At 40.3% G+C, this 16,612-nt stretch overlaps 1 protein-coding gene across 4 annotated transcripts in view; it reads right to left on the reverse strand.

The window, feature by feature from the left end:
* MCTP1 (multiple C2 and transmembrane domain containing 1) overlaps window positions 1–16,612 on the reverse strand; it is an 862,717-nt gene that overhangs the window by 621,554 nt on the left and 224,551 nt on the right. The window lies entirely within an intron of this gene.

Raw genomic sequence — 16,612 nt, forward strand, 5'->3', positions numbered from 1 at the left:
TTATTTTGTACACCAACCTCTTGTGTGAACCGTATCAAAAGCCTTTGCAAAATCTAAGTAGACCACATCAACTGCATTACCCTGGTCTAAATTCCTACTTACCTCCTCAAAGAAACAAATAAGGTTAGTTTGGTATGATCTATCCTTCATAAATCCATGCTGACTATTATTAATAATTTTGTTTTCCATTAGGTATTCCTGAATATTATCCCGTATTAAACCTTCAAGTAGTTTCCCCACTATTGAAGTCAGGCTTACAGGTCTGTAATTCCCCGGTTCTGATCTAGCTCCCTTTTTAAATATAGGCACCACATCTGCTTTACGCCAATCTTGTGGTACTGAGCCTGTGGAAATGGAGTCCTTGAATATTAAATATAATGGTTTGGCTATTACTGAACTTAACTCCTTGAGAACTCTTGGATGTATGCCATTGGGGCCAGGTGTCTTATTTAATTTAATTTTTTCAAGCCGCTTATGAACTTCTTCCTCAGTTAACCAATTGTTCATTAATTTGGAGGTTGTGGCTTCCTCCTGCAGCACTACTATTGAACTTGATTCTTCCCTGGTAAACACAGACGCAAAGAATATGTTTTATACCTCTGCTTTTTCCATATCTCCAATAATGTGCCTTCCCATCTCACACTGAAAGGGTCCTATATTTTCTTTTCTCATTTTTTGGTTATTAAGGTACTTAAAGAACTTTTTAGGGTTGACCTTTCTTTCTATTGCAATCCTTTTTTCATTATCCATTTTTGCTAATGTGATTGCCCTTTTGCAATTTTTGTTACATTCCTTATAATTTTGATACGATGTCTCCGTTCCTTCTGACCTAAAGAATTTAAACACCTTCCTCTTCTTGTCCATTTCCTCCCCTACCTGTTTATTTAGCCACATTGGTTTTGACTTATTTCTTTTATACTTATTACCCAAGGGTATATACTGATAAGTGTGCTTTCTAACACTGTTTTAAAGGCTGCCCATTTATCTTCTACAGTTTTCCCTGCAAAAACATCATCCCAGTGTATTACTTGTAGATTAGACCTCAGTTTATTAAAATCTGCCTTTCTAGGGTTTAAGGTCTTTATTGAACCCAAGTAATCTGTTGTTTGATAATTTATTTGAAATTAGATCATGTTCACTGTTACCCAAATGTTCTAGGACTTGAATATTTGTTATTACTTCTACATTATTTGATATTACCAAATCCAGTACAGCCCCTCTCCTGGTTGGTTCCTCAATAATTTGGGTCATATAATTGTCTTTAAGCACCCCCAAAAACATGTTTCCTTTTGTTGTAATGCTAATCTAATTTCCCCAGTCTATGTCTGGATAATTAAAATCCCCCATTATGCAAACATGACCCAGTTTTGATGCCTTCTCCAGTTGCAAAAGTATTTTAGCTTCCTCAATCTCACAGATATTTGGTGGTTTATAGCATATTCCTACAAACATTTTCTTTATACTTTTACCTCCACTGCTAATTTCTATCCACAATGTCTCTACATTTTCATTATTCCCTTCATAAACATTTTACCTTATAAAAGGTTTTAGATCCTGTTTAACATATAAACATAATCCACCTCCCCTTCTATTTGTTCGATCCTTCTGAAAAAGGGAATAACCCTCTAAATGAACTGTCCAGTCATAAGTTTCATCCCACCATGTTTCAGTAATGCCTAGGATATCATACTGCTCCCTTGCAGCTATTAATTCAAGCTCCCCCATTTTATCTGTCAGGCTTCTTGCATTATCAAGTATGCATTTAAGTTTTTTTTCAGCCTGTACTATTATCTTATCTGCTCTTTCCTTTCTGTACCCACTTGGTTTAGTCTTTAGAAGTTTTCTAGTATTATCTGTATTTACTATGGGTGTCTCACTGCTTGTTAAACTCGCACTTGCCCCCATTCTACCTCCATACCCCCTTGTATCCTCCTCTATTCTATTAAGTTCATTATCTGTTTCATTCCCCTCCCCCATCCGTCCTAGTTTAAAATCTCCTCCAACCTTTTAAACATTCTTCCCCCTAGCACCGAAGATCCCTCTTCATTGAGGTGCAATCCGTCCCTAGAATATAGATGGCACCTCTCAGAAAAGGAGTCCCAGTGCTCTAAAAACCCAAACCCCTCCTTCCTGCACCACTTTCTTAGCCATGCATTAACCTTCCTAATCTCTGACTGTCTCCCTGCGGTAGCGCAAGACACTGGTAGTATTTCTATAAGATCTTGGGGCCAGAAGTAGGACTACCCCTGCAAAAAGCCTTCAAAGAGATATTTGGAAACCGGGAAAATAGCATTAATCAGAATTTTACATAAAGAAAGTAAAGACCCTCTTGTGCCAGGTTCATATCGACCCATATCCTTATTACATCAGGATGTAAAAATTCTCTTAAAAATTCTAGCAGAGAGGCCGGCCGCAATATTACCAGGTTTGATCCATAAAGATCAGACATGGTTTGTTAAGGGTAGATCTTTAGTGAAGAACATAAAAAAAGTATTAGGGGCCCTTTATTGGACCAAATCAAATCCATAAGATAATAGGAACAATGTAATTATTTCGGTAGATGCAGATAAAGCCTTTGATAATGTTAGATGGGAATTTTTATTTGATATACTTCAAAGAATGGGAATATTGCGCATGTTTCTTAACATGATTAGAACTATGTTTGATGGTCCAAATGCACGGATCATGGCAATGGGAATACTCTCCCAAGAATTTAATTTATACAGAGAAACAGGACAAGGGTGTCCCTTGTCGCCATTGCTATTCAACATAGCAATGAAACTATTGGCTATGTTCCTTAGGGACATAGCAGACTATAAAGGCATTGAAATAGGAAATAAGGAAGTGAAGTTGATTAAAGAGCTGGAAAGCTGGCAAGGCCTCCAATTGAACTTAGGGGGTAGATGCCAACTCATTAAGATGAACAGCTTTGCTAGGATTATATACCCATTGCAGATGCTGCCTATCCTGGTTCGCCATGCAGACATAAAATGGATTAATAGTGCAACAAATAAGTTTATATGGAACAAATGCAGAAATAGAATTGCAATGTCAAAACTATTTCTCCCAAAGGAACTTGGTGGAGTGAGTGTACCTGACATTAGAAAATACAATTTGGAACGCATAGTCAGGCATATGGAAGACTGGCAATGGACAAAGAAATATATTCCTGTATGAAACTTGAGGAACAAATGGTGCTCCCAATGACACTGAAAGAGATCCTACACATGACTTGGGGAAATATACCTTTAGTAATTAGAGGGAATCACTGATAAAACATACACGGACCACGTGGAAGACACTGAGAAAAAAGTGTGGGATGTCCTACAAAATATCTAAATTTTTTCCCATACAAGGTAACATGAAATTTGAACCAGGTCGATCTCAAAATATGTTTAAGACGTGGGAAACCAAGGGAATAAAAAATATAGGGCAGCTGCTCGACACAGAACGGGAACGCTTTATGTCATTTGAAGAGCTCAGAGTTAAGAAGGAATTCCCATTATCTCACTACTTCCCCTACATGCAGATTATACATTACTGTAAGAGTCTAGAGAACTATAAGAAAGAGATATTAGAAAACATGTTTGATAGCTACTTTAGGACTGAAAATAATATTACATATTCGATCTCTGAATTATATGATTGGATCCGTCGCCTTCACACCTTAAGCAAAGGTACTTTGGATATTGGGTCCCGACTACCACCACGGCCAGGAGTTTTCCTGCCATACAGTAGTGGAAACAATCACTGTTAGCCATCTCGGGCGTGAGTAATGTTTCTGGAGGAAGGGGGACTGGTAAGATAAGTCAAGAGAGAGCTCTTTGTTAGCTCCGAGGAACTGAGGGTGCGGCAGCTCGCATATGGCTCCTCCCTCAGTGACATCGGTGGATACAGAGTGAAGCTCACTGTGCCACCTCTCTCTGGTGGAGTTTAGAGGAGGGGCACACGGTAGCAAGGTGTGACTTTGACTCTGCTCTAGGCCCATCACAGAGTAGGTAGCCGCGTCTCCTGCTGTCGCATCACTCACCTCGCAGGGATGGGACTCTGACTTTCACACCAAGCCCCGCACAGGTTTTGCAGATGATAGCATGATACTTTCTGCAAACAGTCCATGCAATCCCCCAGGTTGGCGGGAACCGCCATTTTGGTCACCAAGTCCACAAGATGCGTTCCCTTGGAGGGAACCACCATTTTGGATGAAATAACAGGATCACTCACAGCGGCAACCTCACTATTTGGCTGAAGGCCCTCTCAGCTGGACTCAACTTCGTGGCCACCGGTGGGGTTCCGGACGCCATTTTTAAACAGTCCACAATCAGTTGCACATACTGGTCAAACCTGGGTAGTTATTACAGACTGAAGAGCAGGCACATACACAATCTCAATGTCCTCAGTTTCTGCTCCCTCTGGTGGAACCAGAAGATCCATGCAGGAAAAAATGGCGCGACTATGGCTTTCTTGCCTTTCCATAGCCTACTTGCAAAGGTAAATTCTGCAATTTGTACTCCCGTTGTGCACATAGCACGTGCGCTATCCAGGCTTGGTGCGAACCGCCATTTTGGATTCTTTGAACCACGCGGTGCACCATCATCCCCAGCAGCCGCTTCTCCCTGCAGTACTTAGGGTATCACCTACTGTTGGCTGCACATAGCGCAGACCCTACCAGGAGTTCCTGACCCATGTTAACCAGGGTGCCTCCTTAGGCATCCTCCGACTATCTGCCTCAAGGGGACTAGAACAGCAATAGCCATGTCTCCAGATCTACTTCACCCTTAAGGGGCATCTAGGGTGTACTTTGCGAGTTTGCAGACTCCTGACTACCCCTAGACTCCCTTCCTTCGCACTTGCTATGGAAGCATACATCCAAATTTTCTGTTTTGCTTCGCTGAAAGCCTGTCCTGATGATCTCAGCAGCACCTCCAAATGTAACAGTGTTTCCCCCACCCAATCTCATGTTGGCCCTAGCATGGGGAAACTGACTCTGGTTATAAGGCATAATAGTGTGGTGCACCTGCTGGCTTACAGGACTCCTGAGTCTCCTGCTTGATGTTATGGGGAAGGTCAGGACAGGCTTCTGGGGGTATATCCAGTACGTACTCACGGTGACAGTGCCTCCATCTATTGCAGGCCCCAGGATATGGGGTGGAATCCCTGGAATAGAACGTCCCACTTAGGGATGAGAGATTCCAGTCTCACAACTGCTTCTTTATAAATCAGGAACACTTTATTGCACCAACAGCATACACTGGAGCAGCATATACAGCAGTACAGGAACACAGGAGTTCTCCTGAAGGATGGACCTGGCCACACACTCCCAGGCAAGGGCACTGAAAGCAGGCCTAGCTCTTCCACTACACCCTATCAGAGTAGTGGGAACAGACTACCCGCCTCTCCCCTAAGGGAGGGCCCACAGTGTGGCAGAGCCCTGCTTAACTGGATTTGGTGACTGACCTCTCTAAAGTGGGGAGAGGAACTGATCTAAATCAGGAAGTGCTTCTCCCTAAATCAGATTCAGCAAGAGCCCGCCCCTGTCCCTTACTGGACACAGACAGAACTGCACTGCCTTATCTGACTCAGAGAGCTGCAGTACATGGGAAACCCCCATGATAACTCCTGGCAAACTTACCCTTACTAAGTATTACTGCCAGAAGGAGGGCAGACCTATAACCCCAAAATTAGCCAGGGCTACATATACTTATATATTTTTTTTCTTTAAGAATAATTTAAACATGAAAAATTGTTGAAATCTGTCATGTTTACCAGCAATGTTAGAAAATCAATAAAAAGAACAATGAGAAGGGGAAAAAAAGCAATCCAATATTTTTATAAATCTGCAACCTCTTACACTGAATTTGCCCCACTTTGGTAGCATTTACGCTTTGATAAATAGACCCCTTTTTCTTGCTCTTTCTAGAATTAATAAGAGGGCTTTGTGTTTAGGGTGACATTAATCATTAATGTCATTAATATCATTAATGATATATTTCAAATGTTAGAAACTCGAGTAAGAAGCTTCTTACATTTCATTCAGGTCCAAACAGAAAATCGTGTATGATGTCAACTGCGTTAATACATTGCCCCCAAAATGTTCTGTATGGAATGTTTCATAAGCAAAATACTGTACATCAACACAACTTGGACCAATTTCTATTTCTTCAGCGGAAAGGAAGCTATTTCACAATGTTTTCCAAGCTGCAATACTGGTGCAAAAGGTAGCGCAACCCACCTCTAACAACGAAAACAATCTCACTGAAGTCAAGAAATAACCTTAAAGGAGCAATCAAGCAATATCCTACATGTGTTTTTTTATTTTTTAAATAAATCAGTATAAGATAATACTTACAGTACTACATTTTTTTTCTAATTCAACTTAATGCCACTTTTTAATGAGTTTTAATAAAATTACAAATCCTTTGATTTCTATAGCAGGTTTTAGCCCACTTCCCAAGCAGTTCAAGATATTTGCAACACTTTCCATTTTGTGATAATTTGTTGTCAATATTCCCAGCAGTTTGAGCTACAAGCTGTAACAATAGATATTGTTACCTTAGTAATATAATAATACATTGTAGCTGCCGAGTTACACTGACTGCAGGGTTGATTGAACATGAATTCCAGCCATTTAATGAACCGAGGGAAGCAGGATCTGTGCTGATCGAACAAATCAATCGGTAGCTTAGGTAATTAGTTTTCAATAAAGTGTGGCTTAGATTGCCTCTTTAAAGCAGAAAATGTTAAGCAGAATTTTACCTCTGACCTGCCATATTCAGCGGTGTACATAAATATGAAAAAAGGAAGCAAGATATGCACAGAACCTGATAAATCCCAATATAACAGGTGAGATAGGCACAGAACCTGATACATCCCAATATAACAGGTGAGATAGGCATCTCCAATTGACTCCCTCCCTCCTGCCCCCCAATCACTAAGTAGTGCACACATTGGGCACAACAAGTGCAAAGTGCCTTGTTATGTTGATGGAAAGAAACAACAAAATGAAGCTATTTTAAAACAGTCTTTCCTCTCAAAGGCCCCTTTGCTTGAAAGAAAAAGAGTAATGGGAAACATGAGAGAGGTGTGAAAAAAAGACGAAAAATATATTGTATAATTAATATAATAATAATTATCGAGAGCACACACCATAAACTGTAGCTAATGTCAGCATTTTTGTTATATTCTGCAGGGGTGCACAAACTTTTGCAGCTGCGCCCCCCCCCTGCCAGCTGCGCCCCCCCTGCTAGCTGCGCCCCCCTGCCAGCTGCCCCCGGTGCTCGCGCCCCTTTTACCTCCATTCCCTGCATCAAATGACGTCACGTGATGCCGCGTTGCCATGGAGACGCGTCATAAGCCGCCTGGATCTCGGTAAGTAATAGGATGCAGAGGCCTCATGCATCCCATGGCATTTAAGTTAAATGCCATGGGGAAGAGCGTGGGGCCTATGCAACCACCGCGCAGCCATAGAAAAATCCCCCCCCCCTCCCTGGGTGGCGCGCACCCCAGTTTGCGCACTGCTGATATACTGTATACATGTGTATGTACATATACATACAGGGCATAACTAAGTGATACCAAGCTAACACGTTTTGAAAAAAATGAATAAATTATTATTAATCACAAATATAAGATACCCACTATACAATTTCAATGGTAATTATCAGTATTAAAAATTATGAATAGGGAAAACAAATGTATTTTTCTTATAAAATGAAGAGAGTTTGCATCTCTTTTTTTTTTAATTGTGCAAGGTAGGCAGTAAGGCATGAAACGATAAATCTATTTGCTCCAAACCATCATGCAGTTTGCAATCAACCAGTACCAACTGATATTATCATTGTATTAATGAGTTTAAAAGAGTATTAGACATATTTATCAGTGGTAAATCTATGAACAACCATTAGCAAGATGACCTAGAGCCATTACCTTTTCCAATAGATTACATGTTCTGTACCAAGAAACGTCAAACATTTACCTCCTTTGTAGACAGGATATTATGCTTAATTGACCATTTTGCCTGGTCTGATGATCTCACAAACATTATACCGATTTATTATCTTTATCTAATTTCGCATACAGTTTCCCTTGCTTCTCACAATGCTATCTAAAAGAAAGAAATATCACACATAAAGTGTGTACATTTGTCATCTTTTATGTGTGATTTGTAGTATATTTGTAATTTTCAGAGACAATTCAATTTGTGGATTTATTGAGCAGGATGCCAGCAGTTAACAGCTTTGACATGGTCTATCTAGTCCTGGGTCAGTCTCTTCAGGTGAACAGTTTTTAAGGGTGTTTGAGGTACCGGCGAGTGGAGGTTTATGTGGTGGCCAGGCAAGGGGGTGTTCCCAGAAAGCAGGGAGTACATCTTAAGGCCTATCTACCCTTCATCCATGCTATACATCATGGGTACGCAAATGGGGCGGCGTGACATTTTCTGGGGGGGGGCACGGCGTTTACAGGGGCCCCTCTCTCTTCCCCACAACATTTAAATTAAATGCCGGGAGAGCATGCAAGGCCACTGTATATCCCTTACCTTGTCTCCGGTGGTTTCTGGCGATGCATCACGATGGCAAATTGGAGTCAAATGACGCGGTGGGGTCAAATGGCAACGTGTTGCCATGGCAACGTAACCACATGACGCCAGAGAAAAGGTAAGGTGGGGGGAGGGCACGAGAATGAGGGGCGAGCATGCAGAGGGGTGCAGACAAAAAAGTTTGCGCACCCCTGCCGTACATCATACGTTTACCATCTTCAGTACCGCTTGACCTTGGTGCTCCAGCATCTCGGTTTCCATCTAGTTGTTCATAATTACTTAAAACAGACACTGCCATTTATAGTCTAGTCAACCACCTCTCTCCTCAACCCTCCCTAGAGCTGGGAAGGTAACCCATTCCTATCTGAATGATTGGCTTCACAATATTTTCCTTTCATAATGTGTAGTTGATGCTGTTTTTTGCATCAAGTTTTCACTAGTGAGACTTTGATAAATGACTCCTATAAACTATTAATATGTGCAGTTTTCCGTAAACAATTTCCACTGATACAGCTATATGGATGATGTTTTTTACTTTCAAATCTAATATTCTTACTAAATGAATAGCAGAAGGGTGTGTGCTAATATACTTTGAGTCTCTCTTCGAACAAATGGATAAAAAGGATTGTTTTTAAAATCATGCAACTACAAGAAAACCAGCAAATGACAATCTAGCTAAACCTACAGTATTAAGATAATTTGATTGAATCTATGCGTATAAAAAATGTACAGTTATAGTTGCTTTCAAATATAAGACCTTGGGTGTTCATTATAGTTCTATTTAAAATATGAATCATATTTTTGTGCTACACATTGCCCTTTATTTTCTCTGCACATAATTTATCATGCTGATGGTGAATTAAAGCAGACCGAGCAGCATGCTTTTGTCTTATATCGACAGCTCTTGCCTTACTGTAAAACACCAACATTCCATTTTAACAGGTCCAATAACTTTTTTATTATTCCTTCTTTTAATTACTGTGCCAGTGGCAGATCTTAAACACCTTCATAAATAAATTGTGTTCATTATAACCTGTGAAATGCCCCGGTTCAGTATCACGTATTTCAATATTCTGCATACGAAAAATTATGGAAATAGCATATTTCCCCTTTAAACATGACTGCCTAATTTAGCACTTAGCAAATGTATCTCTATAGCTTTATACCACAACTGATTTAAAGAGCAGTGAATGCTGCTCTGTCATTAGGGCTCCTTGGGGTATATCCTCAGAAGTCCTTCAGCTAACGCCCCATTAAGGACAAAGGGCTAACGGGGTCCCCGGTGGCGACTGCGGCACGCGTGTGGCGTGTGTGCTGCACACCAATCACTCACCTCAATAGTTACAGGTCCCAGTGTCCCTTTGCGTGTTGGCTCACGCACACAGCACACGAGCAAGCGCTTGCTATAATACAAGCCTTGGTCTCAAGAAGTGTCTAGTTACACATGAAATTTCCTTGAGTGACGAGTGTACATGTGACACGTATGCACTGTATGATCAATGTAAGTGCTGTTTATCTTTAGAATGTTGCCAAATTTGGTGCTTAACATTTGAAAAGAGTAAAACCCTAGTTGCCAACAATTTTTCTGGATGTTTCCACCTGAGGGCCCCTGGACACTCATGGGGACCACTCGAGAGCTCCCAGACACCCATAGGGACCACCCGAAGGCCCCCAGACACCCGCAGAGATCACCTGAGGACCCCCAAACACCAGCGGCCTCTGGTATCAATCATTTGGGGGTCTAGTGTGGTGGGGTTTAGTGTTGTTGTGTTTTTAATGTTTATTGTGGGTAGTGGGGGCGGGTGAAGGGAGTATTTGGCCCTTGGTGGGTAGCGGGAGGGGTTAACCCCTTCATTGCCTTAGCGGATAGCCGCTAAGGTAATTAAGTTGCCGGTAAATTATTTTTATTGCATGGGATTCGTGCCGGGAGTCTCCGGTGCTGATATTAATGGATATCAGCTCCGGAAACTCCCAACATCAATCCAATGCATAAAAAAATCATTTACAGGCAACTTAATTACCTTAGCGGCTATCCGCTAAGACAATGAAGGGGTTAACCCCTCCTGCTACATACCCACCAAGGATCAAATACCCCCTTCAGCCCCCTCTCAGCAGCTTCACACGGCCTCACGCTTTTCCTGGCGTGAGGATTTTGGGAGTAACTCACCATTCTGGAGCCGCGATAGGCCTCGATAACTTAATCACGGCTACTAGAATTGCACGAGTTTCCGAACCTGCCGATAAGTGGCTTACTGATTAGCAGTAGGCATTTTTGGCCGATAAGTGCTCGATAAGTGGCTTATCGAGGCTTATAGAATAGGCCCCGTAGGGTGAACCCAGGGACATGTATTCTTAGCCCCAAGCCTAGTCCATTCTAAATATACAGATGCAGCCACCAGTATTAGAACACTTGTACCTGGGAAATTCTGGGAGATTCTGGGGCAGTCTCACAGTAAATGCCTCAACATTGCTGCAACATTGCTGCAACATTGCTGTGAGATTCTTAATGGCCCATAGGATTAACACAGTGGGGGGTCCCTGCAGTCCCATTCAAACCTGCCGGGACCCCCGCTGTGTTAATCCGATGAGCCATTAAGCATCGCATAGAAATGCTGAGGCAATGTTGCAGCAATTTTGAGGCATTTACTGTGAGACTGCCCCAGAATTTCCAAGGCAAGAGTTCTAATACTCGTAACTGCATCTGTAGGAGCAAAGTAATATAACGTACTTACGAATGACCCCATTTAAAACTTTTTGTTATATACGAGAGTGACGTATTAGATGGTTGGAAGGTTTTATTGCAAGTCCCTCAGTAGTCATAAGTATTATTGATTAATGGTGGCCAGCAAGTAACTTCAAGAGATGTGTCAGAGATAGTAGCATTGGGGGAGAAGGAAATATTAAGAGGACGCAAACAATTACAAGTAATACCCGAGAACAGTTGATGAAATGTATTCGATTGTTTAGATAAGTAGTTACATAAGGAAGTGTAGAAAAATCAAACATTTTCATAACATTTTAGAAAGGCACTATAGCTCTTGAAAATAGATGTTCAACAGATTAAATGAAAAAAGGAAAAAGCTCACTCATGTGGCAACCTGAATTCAAGAAAATCCACATCCTACTGCTTAGCTAGCCAACATTATACAAACTATTTATACTTTGGTCTGTTTAACACTGCCATGACAATGTCTTCACAAAAAAATTTAAAATGTATAGCTAGCAGAATGTCCTAAATCTATTGTCTACTCAGGTGTTTAATGCTATTTGTAGTGTGAAGATAGTCAGCGCAAACCTCATGGGCCTCCCGATGTCGATGGAACCGAATGAAATAAAAGGATATAGATAAAAAAGAATTAAAATCTCAGTGTATTAGATACACATGTGGGGGATGGGGGAAGAGGGGGGGGGTGGGTGGGGAAAGGGGGAGGGGGGTAAGGGCAGGGGGTGGAAGCAAGGAGGAGGAAAATGCTGGAGGGGTTGATAATTGGTTTTCCACTTTAACTAATCAAAGAATACATAAAATTATGGATTCAGTGACTCACACGGGCTTGTGTGGTGTCTCTCCCTCAACGCTGACTGTAGTGGATTTATTACAGACTCATATGCTGGAGTCTCAATATACATAAAACTCACACGGCCTGATGTGAGTCCTTGTCCTCAGAGGGTGATGTCCTGTATGGATGGTGTCTGGGTTGTCTCAGCAGAATTATCCCCCGATGGGTGTAGTGTGTGAGTGTCTCCTCTCCCCGTTTCCCAGATGACCAAAAGGAGTGTATGCCAACAAGGGTTAACAACAATAAAAAAGGTCTTTAATGGGTATACAGTGGAGACATAAGCATATGAAATGCAAACATGTGGTGAACCATAAAATGTATAGAACAATCTATGACACAATGAAATGCAATAAAATAAGACACAATTAAATAAAATGAAATAAAGCAAACACAAGGACTACACTCACACTTGATGTCAGATAAAATGGCCCAGCCTCAGCCGCTCGGTACACTCCTGCACGGTCTCCTCCTCCGTTCTTGTTCCCACTGGCGCGTCCGGCAGCGGAACCGGAAGAGGGGATCTGCACCGGATGTCCTGTAGTGTGCTGGGTCCCTCTCTCAATGAGCTCCGGCAGGAAACAACATGTTTCGCAATAAGCTTCGTCAGGTTCCTGCCGGATGCTCATTGTGTGCTGTATATATAGGTGTCCCCCTTTAGTTAATTGGTTGATCACCTGTTTCTGATTAAAATTAAAACGGAGTAAAAATGACTATTTTATGTCTTTATAAGTGTTGCCGTTATTAGCCCTTAGTATTTATGGTAACTGGATGGTGGATTTCAACTTTGTAAGAAGAGATTGCATAATAAAAATTGCATAGTAGAAATTGCATAATGAAAATAATCTTTACCCAGCACTAATTAAAAATGGGTGTTCAAACAGGCTTAGTTTTTCTTTCAATTGCGCGACTATCTGGTGGGAACAGTATTTTCAAAATAATCACTAATCATAATGCTATTGACTGAGTTTTATAGCAGGTTGATGCGGGCCATTAATAGGCAGGGGAGGAAGGAAAAGGAGAAAAGGGAAGATAGGTTTTGCCATGTGTTCTTTCACTGTGGTTATGCCAATAATAAAGTGCACTAATACATACTGTATCTGCTTGTAATTTGTTAGTCACATTCAGATGGTGTACTGCTGTGGTTCCCAACGCCAGCCCTCAAGGACCAGTAACAGTGCAGGTTTTAAGGATACCCCAACTTGAGTACAGGTGGTTCAGTCACAACGATTGGGCCACCTGTGCTAATGAGAGGATTGCCTTAAAACCTGCACTGTTAGTGGTCCTTGAGGACTGGAGTTGGGAACCGCTGGTGTACTGTATCAATGATCATGAATCTAATTACCTTCATTATTCCAAACACAGGCGTATGTTGTTACTCCTTCCTTAGATAAATTCAGATGTTAAACCACTGAGTAGATTGTACTACACTATTTGTTCACAACTTTAAAGTAGCCAAATCTTGATATTTTGCAATTTCCTGAGACTCTTGGAGTCTTTCCAAATGATGTCACTCTAAAGAACTGGTTTAGTCAGCAATATAAGGGTTTTTCATTGTCCCACCTTGTTTGTTCTACAACATTGTGGGGAAAACTACACAACACTTACTATCATACCAGTCAAGAGAGACATCATACTTTGTGAAGGACCTCGGGAGAACAAAAAGTGATCACATTTTGATAATACATTTAAGTAAGTATAAATGGGGGCAATCTTGGCTGCCTTCAGGCATTTTTCAGATTTTCATACTGTATACATCTCTTTATTAAAACGGTTTACAAATTAAATAAAAAGTATCAAGAGAAAATATAGGGTATTTCATGTGTACAGAAGACTGGATTTGTTGATTCTTGTGTGTAGTGCTGACATATGGTTTTTAGGTTTTTGTTTGTAATCATTATTCTCTACATTTTCTCCAGAGCTAGCAACCATTGGATCACATCTATAACAGTGATTACATAGCATTTTTTAGGTAAATCAGCACCTAGTCCATTAGAATCTGGTTCTACATGGGCACGGACTGAATCTACTATACCAGCTTAGCTTTGTGTCTAAATAATAATGTGTAGATCATAGAAAATCCTATAAAATTCAGAAATGTTAAAATAACAAAATGATTGGTCATTGTACCTTATTATACTGAAGTTGTACACATACAGTGTATTAAACTAATCAAATTCATAAACAGTGGCCAACAAGTGAGTGAAGAAAGTGTGTGGTGAATGAGCTGGGTTTGTGATTGTCCCCCTTTCCATTATGTACATAAATTAACTTACATTTGGGCAACATGCTTTATATGTATACTACAACAGAAGAGAGCACATGGGATGAACCAGCAGTAGGAAAACTGTCAAAATTAGCACTTGTGGCTAAACAGAGGTATCAGAAATGTGGAGTTTGGATAAAGATAGTGCACACAATGTTTAGTTATGTCATATTCTTTCTAAGTAGCAGTAGGGCTAGGAGCAGTTTCGTATTGATCAGAGGAGGACCAGTCATGGAGTAGGCAGTATGTCTTCGCCCCTCCAATTATAGTTATTGGCGACTGTATTAGAGTTAACGATCTACAGTATATACTGTACACATACATAATCATTCTGTGACCTGTGCGTTTTATTTGTTAAATTATGGGGTGTGTTCAATAAAGTGCAAATACCCATTGTCACTCTCAGGCCAGAGGCTGAGGTCTTTTTTCATCATGGCAATGAGGGATCACGTTTGTATATACTGTCTGCAAATGTGTATGTGTGTATCTGTGGGTGCTTTTTTTAAATGAAGTCTGAAAAGTCTCAGAAACACATTACTTGATGCCTTATCATGGTGGGGGACAGTGCATTTAAAAAGGAGCAAAAATGCAGCCTACCTTCATCACTCAACCAATAGCTATATAGACACTCGGGAGCCCTGGTTGACAAATTTCAATAAACAAATAAGGTTTTACATGTTATGTAGATTTGATGATAGGTGAACACAGAACCGGAAATACCGAAAAATACAAGTGTTCCCCTTAAAATATATAAATCTCAACAACTGTGATGTATATTCTGTACATAGCTCAGCACCAGTCTCCCCCCCCCCCACCAAATATTATCTAACCCCTATTCTTTAAACTGTGATTTAATGTGCCAATTTTCTTAAGAAACTCTGATTAAAAAAATGTTAAATAAAAGGTAACATTTTTTTTTTTTTTAAAGGAGCCAAAATGCATTGCAGGTACAGACAACGTTGGTGGTAATGTTGTCAGTCAACCCTGTGCCTTTCAAGGTCGCGCCCCACAATACCCTACGTCTGCCAAGAGTTCCAGCACTGAGTGACGGGATGGAAGAGAAATGATCTACAGTAAAGTCACATTAAAAGTATTGAATGACAGTGTACCAGCTGTCAAACACATTTTATGCAAAATGTGGTATTTCAAGGTACTTATAATACATCTTAGCAATATACTGAAAGGACCAAGACGCAAACTTCTAACTCATTTGTTATTAAACTTTTTTAAGCGCAAGACTGGTACAAAAAGAGCCATGAGATTTTTTTTTTTTTTTCTTTTAAGAACAGTGTCACATAAAAGCAATATTACTTTCTTCTAATAAACCTGATGTAGGTTTTCTGTATTGTATACAGTAGGTGTGATTTTACAGCCCGATGACATAAATAAATAACTACTTTAGATTGTTGCTCCTTTGCTAAGAGAGTATACATATAGATTAATTTTAAGAAAACATTATTTAATACTATTTCAAAAGAGGACTCATGTCTAAGAAAAGTATTTTAAAGCCAGTAAAAATACTGTAGAGGACATTACTTACCAGTCTTCAAACTTAAAAACTGAACCATCTTTATCAAAGAAAATATTCTTCTAATGAAATACATTTTCTTTCACAAACGCAGTGCTGTTTTTTGCATTGATTTTGCCCACGTTTTGCAGCCAGGGGACCCAATCAATCAATTTTAGTTGAGGTTGAACATGTTATTATTATTATTTTTTAAATGAATCGCTTAATAAAAATATATATTATACACAGTAGCCCACACAATCGATTAAGTAGCACATGCCGTGTGCGTCTATAAATGTATACGTTAACGCACACAATTACAAAAGAGAAACATGCAATGGGGCTATCTTGGCAACATCACAGTATACTGTATAGTCCTTCCTGACATTTAGTGATCAGAATCTTCTTTAAACTTTATAGTTTGTACGGAAATGCTGAAACCTAAGATGCAGTAACTATGTTCTTTTCATGTTGCAGTGTGATGAATCAGATAATACACTTAAGAATCTGTTTACAGCATGTACTGTATGACTGTAACATGACTGCACTATGGACAAATATTTTAAAACATCTCCACTTGACATTTGCAGCCACTATTCAGCCTCCGAAGGCAAATTATGGCTATATAATCCAATTGATCTCACAGCAATTTCAGTTGTAAGCAATTAAAATATTTGCCTAAAGAAGAGGCCTTTGTGGTCCTGAAAGCGAGTCATGATTGTATCATTCTAAGTATCACTTGTACCTTACTT

This window comes from Ascaphus truei, chromosome 1, assembly GCF_040206685.1.
Source record: "Ascaphus truei isolate aAscTru1 chromosome 1, aAscTru1.hap1, whole genome shotgun sequence".
NCBI classification, from domain to species: Eukaryota; Metazoa; Chordata; class Amphibia; order Anura; family Ascaphidae; genus Ascaphus; species Ascaphus truei.